Source organism: Siphateles boraxobius, unplaced genomic scaffold (assembly GCF_051911475.1).
Source record: "Siphateles boraxobius isolate OS27281-9 unplaced genomic scaffold, OSU_SipBor_1 5, whole genome shotgun sequence".
NCBI lineage: Eukaryota > Metazoa > Chordata > Actinopteri > Cypriniformes > Leuciscidae > Siphateles > Siphateles boraxobius.
Window position 1 is genome coordinate 773,485 of NW_027509141.1, and position 20,029 is coordinate 793,513.

Here is a 20,029-nt window from a genome sequence, read left to right on the forward strand (position 1 = left end):
AGTACTTTTTGAACAGGATCCTGTGATAACCGTGATCATTTTGGTCACTATAATCATGAAATGAAATTTTCAGGCCATTTCATCTCTAGTTAAGATGCACTATAAAATCAACTATAATTATGTGTTTTTATAGTATAATATGCAAAGTACAATTTTCTTTAAAAAAAAAATCTCTGATTCTGTTCTTTTCTCTGACATTTAAGGATGACATATATAGGCCTAAAAAAACTCTTTTAGGTCTAAAACAGTTTAGATAATTGTTAATTTGAGAGTTATGAGACATTATTTAAGAGATTTAAGTATTGTATTAGCCTACATGAGTAGCTCTCGGCCACTATATTTTTTAAAAAGTAGCTTTCAAATGAAAAAAGGTTGGAGACCCCTGGTCTAATGTGTGTCCTTTTTCATGTGTTGGGCCAGACACCGACTGAGTGAGATTAAAAGCATTAAGTAGATTTAAGAAGTCCTTAACCATAGGTTTGTTTTCACAACAAACATGCAAGTTAAAATCACCACAAATTATAAAATGATTATAGTTTAACCTTAGACCTGCTATAAAATCAGCAAAGTCTTGCATAAAATCTTTGTTAAATCTCGGTGGACGATACACAACTGCACACAGCGTCGGAGATGAGGTATTTCATTTGAATAGCTGCAGCTCAAAGCTAGAATAGTTGATAGCCGACATTGGAAGGTGGATTTAAAGGTTACACCACCTTGACACTTCAGGAATTTCACATGACTCACATGATTCCCCAAATAATTATAATATTCACAACAATGGTGTTCCATTTAATTTTATTTACTGATAAATAGTTCTAATGTAAGATTATGCCAAACTAGCTGATATGGTGTTTTATTGAGAATTTCACCATAATTTAGAAGATTTGCTAGTGTATCAATGTCTGCATGTTAGTGAATTAATACAACTTGTCCTTGTCATGTCATTATATTTTAAATAACTTTTAGGTTTCTTTTATCAAGTAATTTGTAACTACTCTTAATTTTTGGTAAGATGTGTCACTTATGTAGAAATTATGTATTATTTTATTTTGTGTGTGTATTTGTATGTATTGCCAATCCTTAGCTTTTACATCCTTTCCAAATGTTATTGTTATTCGAGGATTAATAAATTCAACTCCAGCACAGTAGGTGGCGCTATGACCCTACAACCTTTGTTTGTGTGCTAATTATCAGGAAACGCATAAAAGAAGAAGAAACGCGGACGAACCTAAGAATGGAGCATCCAATAGCTGCCATTTTCACCGTGGGCCAGAGGACAGGAGTGGAGGTGGCCTTCATTCGAGAAGGCCAGACCGGACCTCCACACTGTCCGAGGTAACATTAACACATCTAGTGAGGAACTCTCTCAACAGCTGCTGTTTCTGTGAGTTTAGTACTGTTACTAACCTGTGGATCATCAGTACAGTGAATCTGGAACCTGTAGTGTTGAGACTGCATTGTCCAGTCACTCGGGTTTGCTTGTGTTGGCATGACATGTTTAGCCTCATTGTGCATATTTTAAATGTTGAAGACATGATATATACATATGAAATTTAGAGCAGTATTCAGTGGCGGCTGGTGAAAAATATCTGAGGTGGGGCTGTGTCATATTCTGTCGGATTCAATCATTCAATAGAGATTGCTAATGTGACGTCATCGTGACGTATTACCAGTGGTGAACGCAAAGCATTTTGGGAATCCGCGGCACAAACAGAAGGCGCCAGACTTGATTGCATGGAGGGAAGAACGCAGTGTTCAAGATGCCGTCTACCTGCTGTGTTATAAACTGCAATAGTCCTTCTTGCACAGTTTTGAAAACGAACTTAAGGGTTGTTTTAAGGACATGTTTGTGTATGCTCGTAGACAGCCACTCTGAAGCGGTCAGAGGCGATTCTAAAAGATTCAAAAAGTCGAGACAGGACCCATCGTCAACATCCTACCCATCACTCTAACTTAGTTCATCCAAAACAAACTAGAAAATAGACTCAAAGTGCTAAATACCTGATTTATCCTTTAAGAACGGATCAATATATTTGTTTTCCTTAATTTTAATTAACCCTAACTTTATTCTCATCTGAATATGTGACCGATCACGGAAACTAAGGACACAAGTCGGCAACACAATTTTCGAGCAAAATGAGAAAGCGTTTTTTTTTCAAAATTGGTGAATTTCAATTTCTTGCAGAATCTGTTAGTTGAAATCATGAAGAAGCCTCTCCATGTTTGAGATAGCAGTATTGGTATATTTAAAAGCTTACATTTTGAGGTTGAAATCGGCTTGTTTTCGGAGATTCTAGCATGCAGTAGGGGCGTGGCGTGTCATTGTCTGTGTGTATTTCCATACTGGATAAGCCGGCTTTTGCCCCCGCCCTCCAAGTGAACAGCGTGGCTACTTATTATGCTGCGCTCTGGCCGGCTCTATCTGATATCAAAATTCAATGAAGATGGACGCCGCAAAGATTGTCGCAGACGAGCTGAACCGTGGCAGTTACACCGAAAATGTTTTGAAGTACTTCTTCGACAAGCCGCGCTGAAATAGCGAAACTGTTGTGCAAAGGGGCCATAGAACCGGCTGTAAAAGTCTGACTCGCTCAGAGAAGGAGGTACCGGTTCTATGGCCCCTTTGCATTCTGATATCCCTTCCCATGCTTTTACATGTATAGCTAGGGGCAGAATGGCCTCTGGGTTCCGATTGCCGCACTTCGTGGGCTCGGGAAACTGAACCGAAGGTATGGGCGCGGCGCGCGCGCCCTCGGTGCTTGAATACGGCGACTCGCTGACAGCGGTGGCTGGCTGTTTCATATGTGACGTCCCGATTGCTTTGAATGGGGAACGTTTTGTGAACAGGGAACAGACTTAATGGACTGGCAACAATCTCCACAGAACATGAACTGGCACAGAGAATCGAAATAGAGGATGCAGTTAAGACCTTTGCTGCGATGAAGGCCCGCCGTGCGCGCTTCTGAAACGTAAGTTAAGCTTCATTTGCTCTTTAGTCGTTATCGTTATCGTATATATGTTTAGGTTGCCATCTGCCCACACCTTACTACCTGCCAAGTCATTCCCCAAAATCATGTGAACTCCCTCTACTGGCAACTGGGGTCTAACCCCAACAGCTACATCACCCTCTACCAGACCACATTTTAGGGTAACTTCATGTAAAGGAGAAGAGAATGGAACTAAACCCATGCCACGTACCATTACACAACTGCCAGTATCAGACTCCTTAGAGAATGGCAGGACAGATTCCAGTATAAAAGAATCTAAAGCTCCAGTATCTCTCAAGATCTTAACCAGAACATTTTGGTTGCCATCTACCAGGGACACTACACCATCCGAAATAAAGGCTGAAAAATCACAGTGGGAAGACAGAGAACCAAACTTAACTAGTGGCTGAAAAAACTCACCCTGGTGGTGAGAGGCTGTAACAGGAGCTGCCATCACAGCAGGTTTAACTTGACCTGACTTTGATTTCAGAAGAGGACAATCTTTCTTCCAATGTCCTTCAACTAAACAGTAGCGACAGGTATTAACATTAACTGTTGCTTTAGGTCCCCCAGAATCAAACTTCTGCTGAGGCCTTTGGAAAGAAGCTCCAAAAAAAGGTGACCTACTATTCCTAAGAGGAAAATTATTTTTATGGTGCATGTCACTATTTGACTCAAAATGGCTTTTATGTGTTAGCCTGTACTCATCTGCAAGGACTGCTGCATCAATTGGAGACTTAACTTTACGTTCATTAATGTATGTAGCAACCTGGTCTGACACAGAATTTTTGAACTGTTCTAACACAATCAGGTTAGACAAAACCTCAAAAGTGCTAACTTCAGAAGCTGTACACCAACGATTAAATGCAGAAGACAAATCACGAACAAACTCAGAATAGGTTTGTGAATCTAGTTTTTTCCTGTAACGAAAGCGTTGACGATATGCCTCCGGCACAAGCTCGTAGACCTTCAGAACTGCTGACTTAACTTTATCATAAACTTTACAGTCAGCTACACTTAGTGCTGAAAAAGCCTCACGTGCTTTACCTGCAAGTACACATTGCAACAACATAGTCCTATCCAAATCTGACCAAGCTCTAGCTCCTGCAATACGCTCAAATAAAGTAAAGTATGTGTCTGGATCTGACTCATCAAATTTAGGCAACAATCAAAGATTCTGTGAAACATCAAACTGTGGTGGTCTTTCTTCTGATCTATTAGCATTTTGCAATCGCGCTCTCTCTAACTGCATTTGCAACAACTCCCTCTGCTGCTCCAAAGTTAATGAAGGGCAAGACTGAAAACTTGCACCCTCACTACTTCCTTACTGACCACAAAGAACACCTACTTCCCTAAGACCTTGCTTTAATACAGCTTTCACAGTCTCTTTAAGTTTTTTATCAACAATCTCAATCTGATAATGTTCCGCTATTTCAATTAACTGCTCCTTAGTACACAACTCTAAGGCTAACTCTGAAGGAACCTGAACGAAACTTCTCAAAGTGGAAGACATTTTCCTCAACCAATACAACCATTAGAAATGCCCCAAAAATATGTTACACAACTCACCTGCTGCCAGTCTGGGTTTAAGGACAGGAGCCACACTCTATATATATAGAGAGAGAGAGAGATAGAGGATGAGAAAGTGAAACTAACGGTCAGGATGAGAGAGATCACCGGGGTGATCGCAGCATGGCAAAAATCACAGACAATAACCCTTAGAGAGGCAACAAGAAATCACATCAATCAAATCAAATCAAATCAATACCCTATACTTGCGTATATGGTTCTCTTTGTGTGAGCTGAAGAACGCAGAGTCCAGTGCGTGTTTGTCCTTCGGCGCTATAGGCTTGTTCTCTCGTGTCTTCCGGGGCGAGCAGACTCGCGGGAAGTTTTAAAGGTTCACCGAACGTGAAGTTACCAAGGAAATCGTTCAGAGTTCATCTCCCTCGGGAGGGAGAGGCGAAAATGAAAATAAAACTTAGTAAAGAAAGGAAAAGAAAAGAAACGCGGTGTAAAGCTCCCTAAGGAGCCATGGGACCGGAAACCTCTCACAGGGAAAGTGCTTTCTTTGAGAAACTCCTGTGTCAGTTTCTTATAGAGAGGAGGGGTTCACGCCTGCTTCGCGTATGTGAACCAATCATCTTAGAGCATCTCGAGCGGGAAAAGTTCTTCTTTGTCTTGTCAGGATAATTGATGATGCTATAAAATTTTGTCATTTCTAGCCAGAAAGATTGTACACACAGAACAATACATTTTACTGTAATATCCTATGTATGACTGGTTTAGTCAAAACAAGACGGTCAAACAGGTACCAAGAATGGCCGGAAAGAGTAGAAGAAACATAAAGTTACATTCATATGCAGAATTACACACATTTAATGTTCACTCACACGACTATAAAGCCATAATACCGGTTACCATGACCTAGGAAAGATCAAATTCATGTTTATACATTTCTTAAGTGGTTATACTTATAGAAAATATATAATTGCAGTCTATTCCTCTTTCTTTATCAGAATTCAAGTGGGAGCTGTGATTCCCTTGGAATTCCTTTTGGGGGTCATAAAGTTTTATGACCTAGCAAGAGGGAGAGTTACAGAAGATGATACTGTTAGGTAATCTTTCTTTAGAAATACACTTAAGATTTGAAGTTACAGACCAGTCTCCAATTACATCTATAGAATAAGACAAAACTAATTAGATATGCATGCATACAGGAAGGTTAGATACAATTCTGTGTTATATACATTAAGGACATTCCTATCCTAAGTTGCACACAAAGGACGTTTGTGTGCGGGTATGTGTGGTGTGTGTGTGTGTATCCTTAGGGCATATTGTCCATCCGTGGTGTGCACCACGTGAGGGTTTCGAGAACAACGGGGACCTGTTCCTTGATTGCGCAATGCGTCATAAATGGAGTTAATCAATGACCTGCTGGCAGACATGGGGGCACCATTTCACATGATTCAAGGTTTTGTGAATTAAACATATATGTGTTCATATTTGTTCAGTAGTGAAAGGAAAACAGGATTCGGTCAGTCGCTACATATTCCCCCTTTTCGTCGGATGAAGTCCCTGTGTGAACATCATCGGACGACAATCATCACAATGGCCGACTGGCAGGTGAATCCTGATGGTCATGTAGCAGGTGGACCATGGTAGTAGGGTAGCAGGTGGAACCTGATGGTAGGATGGCAGGTGGACCTTAAAGCTGAGGATTCAGCTCGATGAGGTTTGGCGTGGTCTCTGACTTGGCACCCCCTTTCCGGGGATTCCGTCTGAGACCTTCAGGCACGGCTTTCGTGAGCTCGGCTGTGTCGCATCTGGTGGAGTCTTCTGTACAGAATGAATGCCACGCATAGTGTCAGAGTGTGGCTGATTACCTGTAGAGATGCACAGCACAATGTCGGCTGAGGTCCAGCTTAGGACCGCAGATGAAGTGTTCAGAACGGGCAGCCGAGACATTGCTTGGATGGCTGTGTTGACCGGAGAAATGTCAATGAATTGGGACCCCCTTTCCTCGATACAGAGTTCCAGTTCTGGATCTAAGGAGAAGTTGTAGTTCTTGAAGGATGGGAGTTCCAGTGCTGTCTGGTACTCTTTGCTCGGAAGATGGTACAATGCCAGATCATTCAGGTGGAATATGGCACCTTTCGGGGCTTGAATCCACGTACTGTGGTTGAGCATGTTGACACGGCTGGTTGTGTCATGCTGGTCGTAAGTGAGAGTAGCTGTACGCACAGGTGTGTTAACGAGCCACCTGTCACCTACAATCTCTGCTTGCGTCTCTGTGACTTTTGCTCGAGGCTTAGCTTTGGCTGGGCAGCGTGTGTCGCTGACCAGGGGTTGCAACCCGCAGGTTCCTTAAGTGTTGTCTCTGAGGAAGGGTTTGCTAGGGCAGAGATAGTGAATGAATTTGGTGAGGTACACATGTGCAGGTTTGGGGCCAGGTGCAGCTGTCGTGGTAGGCCACCACATCTGGAATGTGTGCCTTGTTGTGGGTGTTGCTTTTCAAAAACCTGACATTGGCAATGTCTTTAAGTCTGTAGACTTGGTTTGACTCGCTGATGGATTGGTTCAAGAGCACATCCACTTCCCTCTGCTCGTGATCGACGTAGAGTAGGATGGCGCTACCCAGAGAGTAGGCCAGGTGTATTTGTAGAGGATCAGTTGGCCTGGTGATGGCGGAAACCAGCATAGTTAACACAAGGCTTAAGGGTTTCAAGTACGGTGGGATTCTACCCGTGGTTGGGCTGTCATTTGAGGAGTTAACCTCCCAAGCATGTCTGTTATCAGGGCTGTAACCAGCTGAGTTTGGGCAAAGTCATTCTGGAAGACAGTAAACAGCGGTTTCATGCAGTTCATGGTCTGATTCAGCAGGACGCTGTGAATGTTGAGAATGACCATGTTCTTCTCAATGTCTTGCCGATGGTTTGGAAAGATGCACTCTGCGTGGTGAGTTGCTCTTTTAGCTGTGAAAGTTCAGTCTGGATTTCGACCACATGCTGTTTCACAGTGGCTATGTTTGCTGTCTGGACACTTGGCATACCAGTGTCGAACAGAGTTCTGGCGGCAGCTACGGCTCCGAGCAACGCTCCCAGGAACCGTTTTGAGTGTTAGTTGGTGCTTTAGAGTCCTGATTGTGTAACAGTCACTTTCCCAAGTTGGTTGGACATGTGTTCGACCTTGGCCTTGGCGTGAGAGAGGGAGTCCTCTGTCCATCGGGCACTTGCCCAGCTGTATTTGGCTACGGTGCTGGGGTAGTGTGCTCTGTAGGCCTTGTGGGGCTGGATGAGTCGAACATGCGCTTGATGGGTGTAGGTCCTGCAGTCGGTGATCAGGAGTCTCAGTCGTTATCTCGGTGGCAGCTGTCCTCTGGATGGCTGACAGCACGGCATGGCAAACCACAGCAGCAACCTGGTACAGACAACAGGGAGAGAGAGAAAGAAAGGGGAGGGAAAAAAAACCAGCGAGGGTTGTCTTTGGTTGGACTGGGCAGTCTTTTTATTTCATGGGTGGCAACTAGGTTTAGCTTGCCTTGGCCCATGTTTTGCCACATCTTGCTGCTGGCATGTCGCTTGCTTCAGTGTATTGTCAGTGGCCCTGGTGCTGTGGTTTGCAGCGCATGATGCGTCATGGACGTACATTGGCCTTATCCCCCCTTTGCGCCGTTGCATTACACGTCTTTGCGTTGTGGTGTCAGACGGTGCACACATAGAATGTAGCTCTGTGCACGCAGCATGTACTTGGTGTCATGTCGTGTTCTGAGTAACTGGTTGTCAGTGAGTGTAGACGGCAGTCAAGGGTTGGTTGGAGGGGTCTGAGAGGTGGTGAAGCAAAGTCTTTATTGTGTCAGAAGCCCGCATGTTCGTTATGTTTGTGTTTGTAAACAGCGGAGCTAGCGTAAACTGCTGTGAGGTAGACAGTTTAGGTTGTAAAGTTCTTATGCTGTGTGTAATCACGTCAAACTTCAGGGTGGGTGGGCGGGTTTGAAGTGACCACAGCTAGTCGTTAAGTGCGCCAGGCTTGGTGAGGGTATGGGTTTGGTCATTCAAGTCTTTGTCAAGGCCCGGTTGCCTTGAGTGTCCTTTCACCTTTTTCCAGTAGACAATCATGTTGTTTGTTCTTGTGATGTCATCGCATGCCTGGAACCGGTGTTGGTGTGTGACAGGCATGTGGTTTGAAGTCTTACAGCCATTTTGTTTCCAGCCTGGAAGTTGGTATGGGAAACTGAGTCTGGCATAGTTAAAGTCTGTGCCCATAAGGAGTTCTTTGATGTTATGCGTCAACGCGATGTGCAGCGTTATGAGGATGGCTGCTACCTCAGCATATTGTGATGACTGCGGGCCCAACTTGAAGTATTGTGGTGGGCACGGTATGTCATTTACCTACAGCATGCCCGCACCTGATTGACGGGTGTCCTCATGGTGGTAGGAATATCCATCGGTGTGGGCATACCTTGACACGCATTCTCTTTAAAGTACCTGTGACAGGTCAGTTGTTGTTGTTGGGGTTCTTCTACATTCACCGTCGCAGCTGGTGTGTTATCAGAGCAGTTTTGGCAGGCTGCCAGGCCGTGGCCTAGCGCACACTTGTGATTTTGAGCATAAGTGCCTCAACATTGCGCCCCTGGAGGGCCATTAACCATGTGGCTATGCGTGAATTGGTGACCACGCCATCTCGGATGCACTGGCTCCAATGTAGTTGGAGAATCTCTGGATGGCCCATACAGTGCAGAGCAGGGCTTTTTCACAGTCTGAGAATTTAGTCTCTGGTGGGAGAAGTGTCCTGCTGACATATGTAACGACTCCTTTGTCTTGATCATGCCTTTGGTACAGGCCAGCACTGAGACAGTGGTTGGAGAACCCAGCTTCTAGATAGAACTCTTTTTGTTGGTCAGAGTAAGCCAGACATGGAGCTGTGCATAAGTGTCGTTTTAGCTCATTCAAGGCATTGTCTTTAACTTCTGTCCATACAAATGGGCAGTCTGTTTTCAGAATGGCAGTTAGAGGTTTCGCAATGTCTGAGTAGCTTTCGCTGAACTGCCGTTAGTAATTGCGCACCCATAGAAAGCTTGTAGCTTGAGATGTTGGTGGGTGGCTTGATGTTTTGAACAGCTTGAATACGGCTGGACTGCGGTTCGATGCCTTGTGATCCGATGAGTGGGGCCACATAGTTGACTTTGGTTCGACACCACTGTCCTTTGTGGAGGGCGTTCTTGGCACCGGCAGTGGATAATTGGTTGAAAACATAGTCTAGCTCTTTCAGGTGGTCAGCCACTGTTGTGCTTTTCATGAGAACATCATCAACGCACATAAGGTTACCTCTCATTCTGGCATCTGGGCATGCCTTGTTCAGGAAGATGTTGAACTCAGCAGGTGAGTTGGCATAGCCCAATGGGTACCTGGTGAAAGTGAATTGTCTGTTGCCGAACGTGAATGCTAGCTTGTGATGGTCTTCTGGATGCACAGGTATGGTCCAGAATCCAGAGGCCACATCAAGTGTTGAGAAGATTGTGGCTTTTCTGATTCTGGGTATTTCTTGCTCCAGCTGGGTCATGGGCCATCGGGACAGTGGCACCTGTTGATTCAGTTTCCTGCAGTCAATGGTGGGTCGCCACTTGCCGTTTGGTTTGAGGACGGGCCAGATGGGGGCAGAATGGGTGCTGTTGCATGGACGGATGACACCTTTTTCAAGCCTGGATTCGATGATCTCTCGCACCGGTTCGTGTGAAGCGATGGGGATCTTGCCTGACTGCCTGACAAAAGTGGGAGGAGCATTAGGGTGCGTTGGGATGCGCACAGGGTGGGGTTCAGTGAGACCACAATCTAAAGAGTCTTTGGCAAAGGATGCTTTGAACTTGTAAAGGACTTGTCTGAGTCTTTGTAGATCTGCATCATTTTTAATTGCGTCAGCGTCTTTTAGAATTTGCTGAACTTGAGACTCAAATCCTGGGTACGGCTCCTCTGTTTGTGTGTCGTCTGTCGTGTTGGCAGGCAGAGGTGCAGCAGTGTCGTCAGTCTCGCAAGCAAGCTGTCTGGAGACTTTGTATACTGCAAGGTATTGGTCCTCTGTCAGTGCTGTTCTGCATACCTGGTCTTTGTCCATTGGCATGACCGAAGTGATGGAGATGAGTTTGAAGGGTGCTGTGAACACTGTGTGGTTTGTGCTCCCTTCGGGTATCATTGAAGATGGGATGGGCCCAATGATTGGTAGTGTGAGTTCAAAGTCATGGAAGTCGTGGCTCACTAGCCATCCCACCCGATAGACTTTTGGAATGGTGGTGTCCATCGCCACACAGTTGTTGAAAAGGATGTAGACTACACGCGATGACACTTCAGTAAGGGGTGTGGCTTCCAGCGTGAGTCCAAGTTCAACACATTCGGGTGAAGGTTGAAAGAAGCCCAGCGTGTGGTTTTAGGGTTTGACCACAACGCATGTTGAGCCGGACGGCGACCCCTTTGGTGTAAGCTGGTATTCAGTGTCCTATTCGTTGATTAGGGTGCCAACCTCAGGAATGGTTTGACCTGACAGGAGGTTCTCAGTGTTGGTTGGAACAACAGGGGGCTGTAAAGTCAATGGGGCCCACACTACCTCATTAATGATGTCCACATGAGCCTTGAGGTGAGTCAGGATGTCTACCTCAATGTAGAAATCATGGGGCGGGTCCGGAAGGACCAGGAAGTAATGGGTCAGACACCGGTGGTTCCAGTTCAGGTTCAAAGCGAAGACACCTTTGGCCGTCATCATGGTTGATGGGTACGTGTTTAAAGGAAAACGGGTGCGCTTGCTGGCAGAAGGAAGGTCTGGTGTGTCTTAATGAGAGCATTGAATAGTGAGACACTGATGGCTGAGTTGTCTGCCCATAGTGCAAGTACAAAGTCAGTAGTGGTTACATCATTCAACTGCAGGTCAGTTGTGACCTTGGGGCAGAAGGAATCAGAGTCTTTGGTGAGCTGTAAGGTGCATGGTAGCGGATTCGAACCTACAGTTGGTGTTGAGTCTGTGTCTTCATGGCTGGCTGTGGGAGTTTCCGTGAACTCTGTGACTTGAAAGTCTGGTTTTGCTGGAGTTCCTGTGACCTTTGTGATCGACCGTCTGGCTGTGTCTGGAGGGGGTCAAGTTCTCGTACTTGAGCTCAGACTTTGAGCTGTTTCAAGTCCAGTAACGGTTCAAAGCGATCTAGCACGTCTTTGCCAATTAGAAGTGGGTAAGTGTTCATTTTTTAGGTGTGCACTGGGTGGATCAGACTCATAGAATCAATTGTCAGGTGGATGGGAGCTACCTGTTTGAGCCGGATGTCGTTCTGGCTGTGGGATTGCACGTTCAGTTCACAAGTTTGAGGTGTAAGAGTTCGATCTCGTCTCTTAGCTTGAAATTGGAGTCTTTTTGAAAAGGTCAGATGAGATCACCGTAAGATGTGATGCTGTGTGTTCCCTGCTCACTTCCTTTTCCAACGTGATGTTCAGGAGGAGTTACCGGCCCACCCCCTTTTCGACCAGGTTGCCCAGGAATGTTGTCATTGGGGCAGGTCTGACGATCAATGGGTGGTTAGGACCGGTTTTGTGTGGCTGTCTGCGGGTGCAGATAGCCAAAACAGCATTTTCTGGTACCTTGGGATAGTGGTACCTGATATGACGAAGTGTGCTGTCTCATTCAGGGTGTGCAGCTGTCAGCTGTTGAGCTTGGGTGATGCTGTCACCTTGTGATGTGACAGTTAGCTCTGTGGTCTTTGGCTGACGAGCAGTGTTCGGGGTGCTTGGCTCAGTCAGTTGGTAGTCAGACCGGGCGTTGGTTTCGGTTCTTATGCTTAGACATAGATGTGTGGTTTTTTACAGTCTGGTTGGACACAGTCTTTTGCTTGACATAAGCTTTGTGGGCCAAGTCTCGTAGCTGTTGGGCAGACATGGTCCGTGAACAGGCCAGGTGATGACTCACTGTGGGATGCAGATTTCGGAGAAACAGAGTTCTGAAGTTGAAATCCTCTTCCATACCTGGCTTGTTCCGTGCTCCGAAGTAGGCTTGTCGGAATCGGCCGTAGTAGGTCTGTGATGTTTCAAGTCCTGTCTGCTTGAGGTCCATGGCGATGGCTTGGTCTGATTCTGGATCAGAGAATGCTCGGATCAAAGCTTGTCGCAGCTGCTTTTAGTCAGTTTTGACAGTCTTTGTTTGACGGTCTAGGAAGCTGCGCACATCACCGCTGGATGTGATTCTTAACAGATACAAATTGTCCCAAGCTGTCAAGTTGGCGACAGTTTGCAAGTGAAAGTCAATGTCCTGTAGATAAGAGTGAATGTCATCACCTCCTGCAGGGTCTGGATTGAACGTAGGGATGTTTCTGGCCAGCTTGTCGAGTTCTTTGGGGGCCATGCCGTGGTTAGCGGCAGGGGTTGTCTGGAAGCTGGCTGGTGACATCTTGAGCAATGGGCTTTTAACCCCCCCTTTCAGCTTTGAGTTTGTGGCTGAAAGGTACGGACCGGCTGGTTAGGGGAAACTTTGTGGTGTGCGTTTCCCCTTCACGGTCATTCTGCAGTCTATAAGAGTGTTTCAGCTCTCTGTGAACAATGTCAAGTTCGTTTTTTTTAGATCGTGTTTCTGCTGAGTAAGCTCGTGGATTTCAGCTCGGGCTGCGTGCAAGTGGTTTTTGCAGGCCTTGGCTTTAGCGTCTCTTTCTTTTAGTTCAGTCTCTGCTCTTACAAGGAGAACTTCATCTTGTCGGAGTTTCTCGTTGAGTTCCTCTCTGGCGTTTCTCTCCGCTTGCTTTCTTTGGTCTGTGTCGAGACGAAGATCACACAGGGCCTTTTGAAGTCTTTCCGCTTCTTTCTGTAGCGCTGGATCTGTGTCGTCCTCTTTTTCGCCCTGGTTCTGGGTCTCGAGGAGGAGCTGATCAAGGCGACTCTGGGTTCGGGCCTGGTGCTTCCGGGCCTCCTCCGCTTGAAGCAGAAGCGCTGCTGCTTGTTGCTCCAGGTCGATGTTACTCCGTTCGCTGAGCCTTGCCTGGGGGACGAGGTTGTGTGCGATGCCTCCGATGATTCTGGCCCAGTCTTTGTAGTTGTAGCTCAGGGTTGGATCCAGGGCTATCAGCTTGTACAGCTCGGTGTCCAGCTGCGTTTGGCTCAGATGCTGCAGGTCACTGGCGTCCTTGGGCAGGAAGGGGGTCGTCATGGCTCTCGACCATGACTGTAGGACAGGAACATACTGGCTCACTGTGGGCGAGAGGAACACAACATACACAAACAAAGAGACCAATGCAAGTCCGTTCTAAGCTTAACAAGCTATACTCATACGGGCTATGCCGTTCATGAGAATTTTGGGGCTAACTGATGTAAACAGTTAGCGAAGCCAATTGATTTGGGTCGACGAAGGACCCGAACTAGGGATTTGACAGGCAGTAGCCTAGCGGGTCACGTGATGACACCGGCTGCGTAATTGTCACTCTATTCTATTATTTAGCTTCCTTGGTGGCTCTCACAGGTTACTGTCTCTAAGTGAAATGAAAGAAACAAATCACAACAGAACACAGAGATAGAAGAGATCAGAGTGAAAGGAAACAATGAAAATGAATAGGTCTGAAATGAACTGGAATAAATACTAACACCGGAAGTGTTAGGGAGAATAAGGAGGCCTAAGCCGACTACCGCTGATAGGGTTTAAGATAGGGCCTACGGGTGAGTGGGGTTGTCGAGATAGCAACCTAAGAAAGTGTGGCTTGGAGAAGAGATGGGCCAAACACTTAAAATATCCAGGAGATATCTAGTATTTTGTGGCTCATAGTAGGTGGAATGGGTTTTTATTAAATCTAGTTTACCTGCCGTGAATTGAATCCACTCCGGTGAGAACCAGTGGCATGGTCAACCTCCCTGGCACTTCCCAAACACTCAACCGCGGTGTCCTCGGCCTTCCGTTACTCTGTCGCGTTGCGCCCTCCCAAACAGCCTTTGTGACTTTAAACACAACTCGGCAAAGCCAAGATGTCAACCGCCAGACAACACTACAAAATTGGGCTGTTCCCCAGAACCCTCCCGGAGGAGTGGCCTCTTTTTAGGCCCCGGTTTAGGTACTGGTCCCAGAAATTGCCTTTTTGTGTCGGCTGGACTGGTTGACTACCTTTGGAGTGCCAAATTGCTGATGTCAGCACTGCGGGCCGCAACGACGGACAGAGATAAAAGAAACCGAGATTCACGCACAGTAGGGTGTTGGTAACGCTGGTCGGACATCCCTGCTGGCCGGAACACCACCAGAGATGACTTCAAATCACCAAGGGAGTACTACAATAGATACACAAAAGGATGAACAAGGGAAGCTTAAAGTGAATTAAGGCTTGTTTGTTTAAACCAAATTGAGTAATTATTTGTGTAGCAATAAGAGTCGAAGGTTTTACTAAATAATAATAAAAAGAGGGAATTATGATAATGTTGGTAATTATCAAAATAACCTAACCCAAAAGAGAGGAAAAATAATAAAAATCAAAATATGAAGAGACAGGATTGAAACACGGTAGAAGAAGCAGGCCGCAGTAGTGGGTTTTCACCACGAGGGGGCGTATTCCTTCTCTGTGCTTTGCCTGGGTAAACAGAACACTTGATTCAAATTCAAAATTCAAAACTTGTTTAAATTTAAAACTTAAAACAAGCAGGAAAGAATTAAAAGGGAAATCAGAATGATATCCTATAATAGCTAATAACACTGTAAAGTATCATTAATAACTATAAAATAATCAAAAAGGGGAACATGAGATAGATGCACAATTCAAAACAGAGTGAAAGGAGGAAAAACGTGATACCGACTTAGGGGGAAAGGCCACAGGGTGGCGCTGTTCCCTCCACATGGATATCAGTGACTGACAGGCAAACACAATGTAAATTTAAACTGGTTTAAAACCAAATTAAAATAAGCGTGAAAGGAGATTGAGAAATCAGGATAAAATTTTATAATAATTAACAACAACAGTAAAGTATCGTCAATAACTATAAAAAGAGAAAAGTAGAAATAGGCAATTCAAACAGAATTGGACAGAGAGACAAGGAGAGTTGAGTGAGCCGACTTGGGCTCTCTCTGGCTGTGCTGGGATTTAGTTTAAGTTTTAATTCAAATCTTGTCTTGAACCAAACTCAAAGTAAATGTACCAGTCAAAAGCAGAAAAATTTGTCTAACACAAAATAATATTCGCACGAGCAAAGGTCTAAATGCAAATAATTCTTGAGAATTTAGACAGGGAAATGAATTCCCTTAATTCACAGGGAAATGAATTCAGCAGTAAAGAGAGCATTATCTGAAACGGCCACAAGATGGCGTAATTGCGCTCATGCAGGCTGAATTCAGAAGGCGGGGCGTAATTCGAGACTCCTAAACACTTAAAGGCCGCCCTCTGGTGTTTAGCAAGCGGAATTACAACCGACTTTAATGTGATTCAAACTAAGAGCTTTCAGCTCGCGTCGTGCGCTGAATTCCTGCAATAAATCACAAATAAACAAGCAGATCTCTGTGGATCTTTCGGTGCTGTACTGCACAAGAGCGTGGAACAGGATTTTTTCGCTGTGAAAACACGCAGATGTGAAACAACAGGAATTTCCGTCTGTTGTTACTCACATAAACATTTTTATATATTAGATTTATATTTAAATGTATCAGATCTTTAATTGGGTAGCTAAACCAATTTTGACCAGGAGTTTACCGTTTTTGTTGAATATCACTGGGTTAACCACGAATTCAATAACGACATTATGGAAGGCCTTTTACCACTGAAGAGAGGAAACTCGCTCTCGATCAGATTTACGTCTTGCTCTGAGAAAGAGATTCTCGTCTTAATCAGGCGTTTAAATAATATTAACATGTACCAGCTGCAAAGAGTTTGCTTCGTCTTTACAGGGACAGGTATAATATGAACTGCGTTGCGCGACTTTCACTGGAGCGCGCATAAAAAAATATATATATATATTAATACACAATATACTCATAGATTGAAACTGAATTTGCTCATAAAACAAAGTTTGAAATGCCCGCATTCTCCACCAAACTGTAGCGACAATGAGTCTTACATTAAATTAGCTCAAATTATATATAGGGAATTTAATAATTAATCATGAATGATTAATATATTGCATATTACAGTTAAATTATCGAAGCTGAAAATAGATCGATTGTATATATGAATGATCACCATAATGGGTTATGGTTCTTCATTAATATATCAATAGTCTTATTACAGATCGATTATATGAGATAACCTTAAATGGAATTAATTTAGTTATCGAACAATCTGTTTGTCCAGCAAACGGCCGTAAGATTAACTTATCAATTTTCAACAAAAATTATCTCTTTCTTATAATTCCAAAAAAGCTATTTTCTGGCCATGAAAAATCACCTTCTTGTTATTATAAAATTTAGGTTACTGAAATAGTAACGAATTGTAAAGCTTTGTAGCTAAAGGGTCGAACACTTCATTGACTTTGTAAAAATGAGCACTTTAGACAATTAGCAATCAAGAATATAATGGTTTTAATAAAATGAAACTACGGATACAGAATTCTACATTTAAACCCGGAATACATGTATGTACAATAAACAGTAAAACTAACGAGACAAACGAATAAACACGGGAGTGAGAGAGAGAGAGATTGAGTGAGAGAGAGAGAGAGTGAAATATATATATATATATATATATAGAGAGAGAGAGATAGAGGATGAGAAAGTGAAACTAACGGTCAGGATGAGAGAGATCACCGGGGTGATCGCAGCATGGCAAAAATCACAGACAATAACCCTTAGAGAGGCAACAAGAAATCACATCAATCAAATCAAATCAAATCAATACCCTATACTTGCGTATATGGTTCTCTTTGTGTGAGCTGAAGAACGCAGAGTCGTGTGCGTGTTTGTCCTTGGGCGCTATAGGCTTGTTCTCTCGTGTCTTCCGGGGCGAGCAGACTCGCGGGAAGTTTTAAAGGTTCACCGAGCGTGAAGTTACCAAGGAAATCGTTCAGAGTTCATCTCCCTCGGGAGGGAGAGGCGAAAATGAAAAGAAAACTTAGTAAAGAAAGGAAAAGAAAAGAAACGCGGTGTAAAGCTCCCTAAGGAGCCATGGGACCGGAAACCTCTCACAGGGAAAGTGCTTTCTTTGAGAAACTCCTGTGTCAGTTCGCGTATGTGAACCAATCATCTTAGAGCATCTCGAGCGGGAAAAGTTCTTCTTTGTCTTGTCAGGATAATTGATGATGCTATAAAATTTTGTCATTTCTAGCCAGAAAGATTGTACACACAGAACAATACATTTTACTGTAATATCCTATGTATGACTGGTTTAGTCAAAACAAGACGGTCAAACAGGTACCAAGAATGGCCGGAAAGAGTAGAAGAAACATAAAGTTACATTCATATGCAGAATTACACACATTTATTGTTCACTCACACGACTATAAAGCCATAATACCGGCTACCATGACCTAGGAAAGATCAAATTCATGTTTATACATTTCTTAAGTGGTTATACTTATAGAAAATATATAATTGCAGAGTCTATTCCTCTTTCTTTATCAGAATTCAAGTGGGAGCTGTGATTCCCTTGGAATTCCTTTTGGGGGTCATAAAGTTTTATTATCTAGCAAGAGGGAGAGTTACAGAAGATGATACTGTTAGGTAATCTTTCTTTAGAAATACACTTAAGATTTGAAGTTACAGACCAGTCTCCAATTACATCTATAGAATAAGACAAAACTAATTAGATATGCATGCATACAGGAAGGTTAGATACAATTCTGTGTTATATACATTAAGGACATTCCTATCCTAAGTTGCACACAAAGGACGTTTGTGTGCGGGTATGTGTGGTGTGTGTGTGTGTATCCTTAGGGCATATTGTCCATCCGTGGTGTGCACCACGTGAGGGTTTCGAGAACAACGGGGACCTGTTCCTTGATTGCGCAATGCGTCATAACTGGAGTTAATCAATGACCTGCTGGCAGACATTGGGGCACCATTTCACATGATTCAAGGTTTTGTGAATTAAACATATATGTGTTCATATTTGTTCAGTAGTGAAAGGAAAACAGGATTCGGTCAGTCGCTACATTGCCTTGCATTGCCTTGCCTACGATAACTGACTAGAGGCCCACAGAGAAGGAAATCAATAGTTGAAATAAAGTCGTTATTTTTGTTTGTTTTTGCGCACAAAAAGTATTCTCGTCGCTTGATAAACTTAAGATTGAGCCACTGTAGTCACTTGGACTATTTTAACGATGTCTTTAATAACTTTTCGGGGAACAAGTTTCAATCCCTTAGAAGCCTTACAGAGTTGAACAACATGAGGGAGAGTAATTACTGACAGAATTTACATTTACATTTTGTCATTTAGCAGACGCTTTTATCCAAAGCGACTTACATCTGAGGACTAAAGCAAGCGAGTCATCGTGAAGAGGGAAGAACGACGCAAGAAGTGCTCAAAATACAAAGTTCAGGCATTGCTCAGAGTTGCAAAAGCCAGACAAGAGAAGATTTAAAAGGGAAGGAAAGATTTAAAAGAGAAGATTTTTTTTTTATGTTAAGTACTCATGGAAGAGATGAGTTTTCAGTTGTCTTTTGAATGCTGTCAGTGATTCTGCATTACGGACGAGGGTGGGGAGATCATTCCACCAGCATGGAACCGTGAATGAGAATGTTCTGGAGAGTGATTTAGTGCTTCGCTGTGATGGCACCACGAGCCGTAGTTTCTTGGCTGAGCGTAGGCTTTTGGTAGGGACGTAGACTTGTAGTAGGGAGTGAAAGTAGTACGGACCTGAGTCTGTGGTAGATCTGTAAGCAAGCGTCAAAGCTTTGAATTTGATGCGAGCAGCGAGTGGTAGCCAATGCAGTGAGATGTACAGAGGAGTGACGTGAGCCGTTTTGGGCTCGTTGAAGACAAGGCGGGCTGCAGCATTCTGGATCATTTGTAGAGGTTTAGTAACACATGATGGAAGTCCAGCTAGAAGAGCATTGCAGTAATCAAGCCTAGAAATAACCAGGTTCTGGATGAGAAGTTGTGTTGCATGCTCCGTTAGGAAAGGCCTGATCTTCCTGATGTTGTGCATTGCAAACCTGCATGATCGAGCTGTCTTTGTAATGTGGTCTGTGAAGGTCAGCTGGTCATCAAATATTACTCCAAGATTTCTGACCGACCTAGATGGGGTGATTGAGGATGACTCTAGCTGGATAGTGAAGTCGTGCTGTAGAGACGGCTTGGCAGGGAGGACGAGAAGCTCAGTCTTTGCCAGGTTGAGCTGCAGGTGATGTTCCTTCATCCATGCCGAAATGTCCACCAGACAGCTTGAGATACGTGCAGCTACTGTGGGATCATCTGGTTGAAATGAGAGGTGGAGCTGTGTGTCATCAGCATAGCAATGGTAAGAGAAACCATGTGCCTGTATGATGGGTCCCAATGATGTGGTGTAGATGGAGAAGAGTAGCGGTCCAAGAACTGAACCCTGAGGAACCCCTGTGTTCAGTTGATGTGCTTTGGATACCTCACCTCTCCATGTAACCCTGAAGGACCTACCTGTGAGATA

The 20,029-nt window shown here is 44.2% G+C and overlaps 1 protein-coding gene across 1 annotated transcript in view; it reads right to left on the bottom strand.

Moving 5' to 3' along the window:
- Positions 1 to 18,943, bottom strand: part of nuf2 (UF2 component of NDC80 kinetochore complex) — a 162,559-nt gene extending 143,616 nt beyond the window's left edge. Inside the window, exon 1 of the transcript XR_013195016.1 lies at positions 18,938 to 18,943. The gene's annotated coding sequence lies outside the window, so the exon portion shown is untranslated. The remainder of the gene's footprint in view (positions 1 to 18,937) is intronic.
- Positions 18,944 to 20,029: the final 1,086 nt, after the last annotated feature.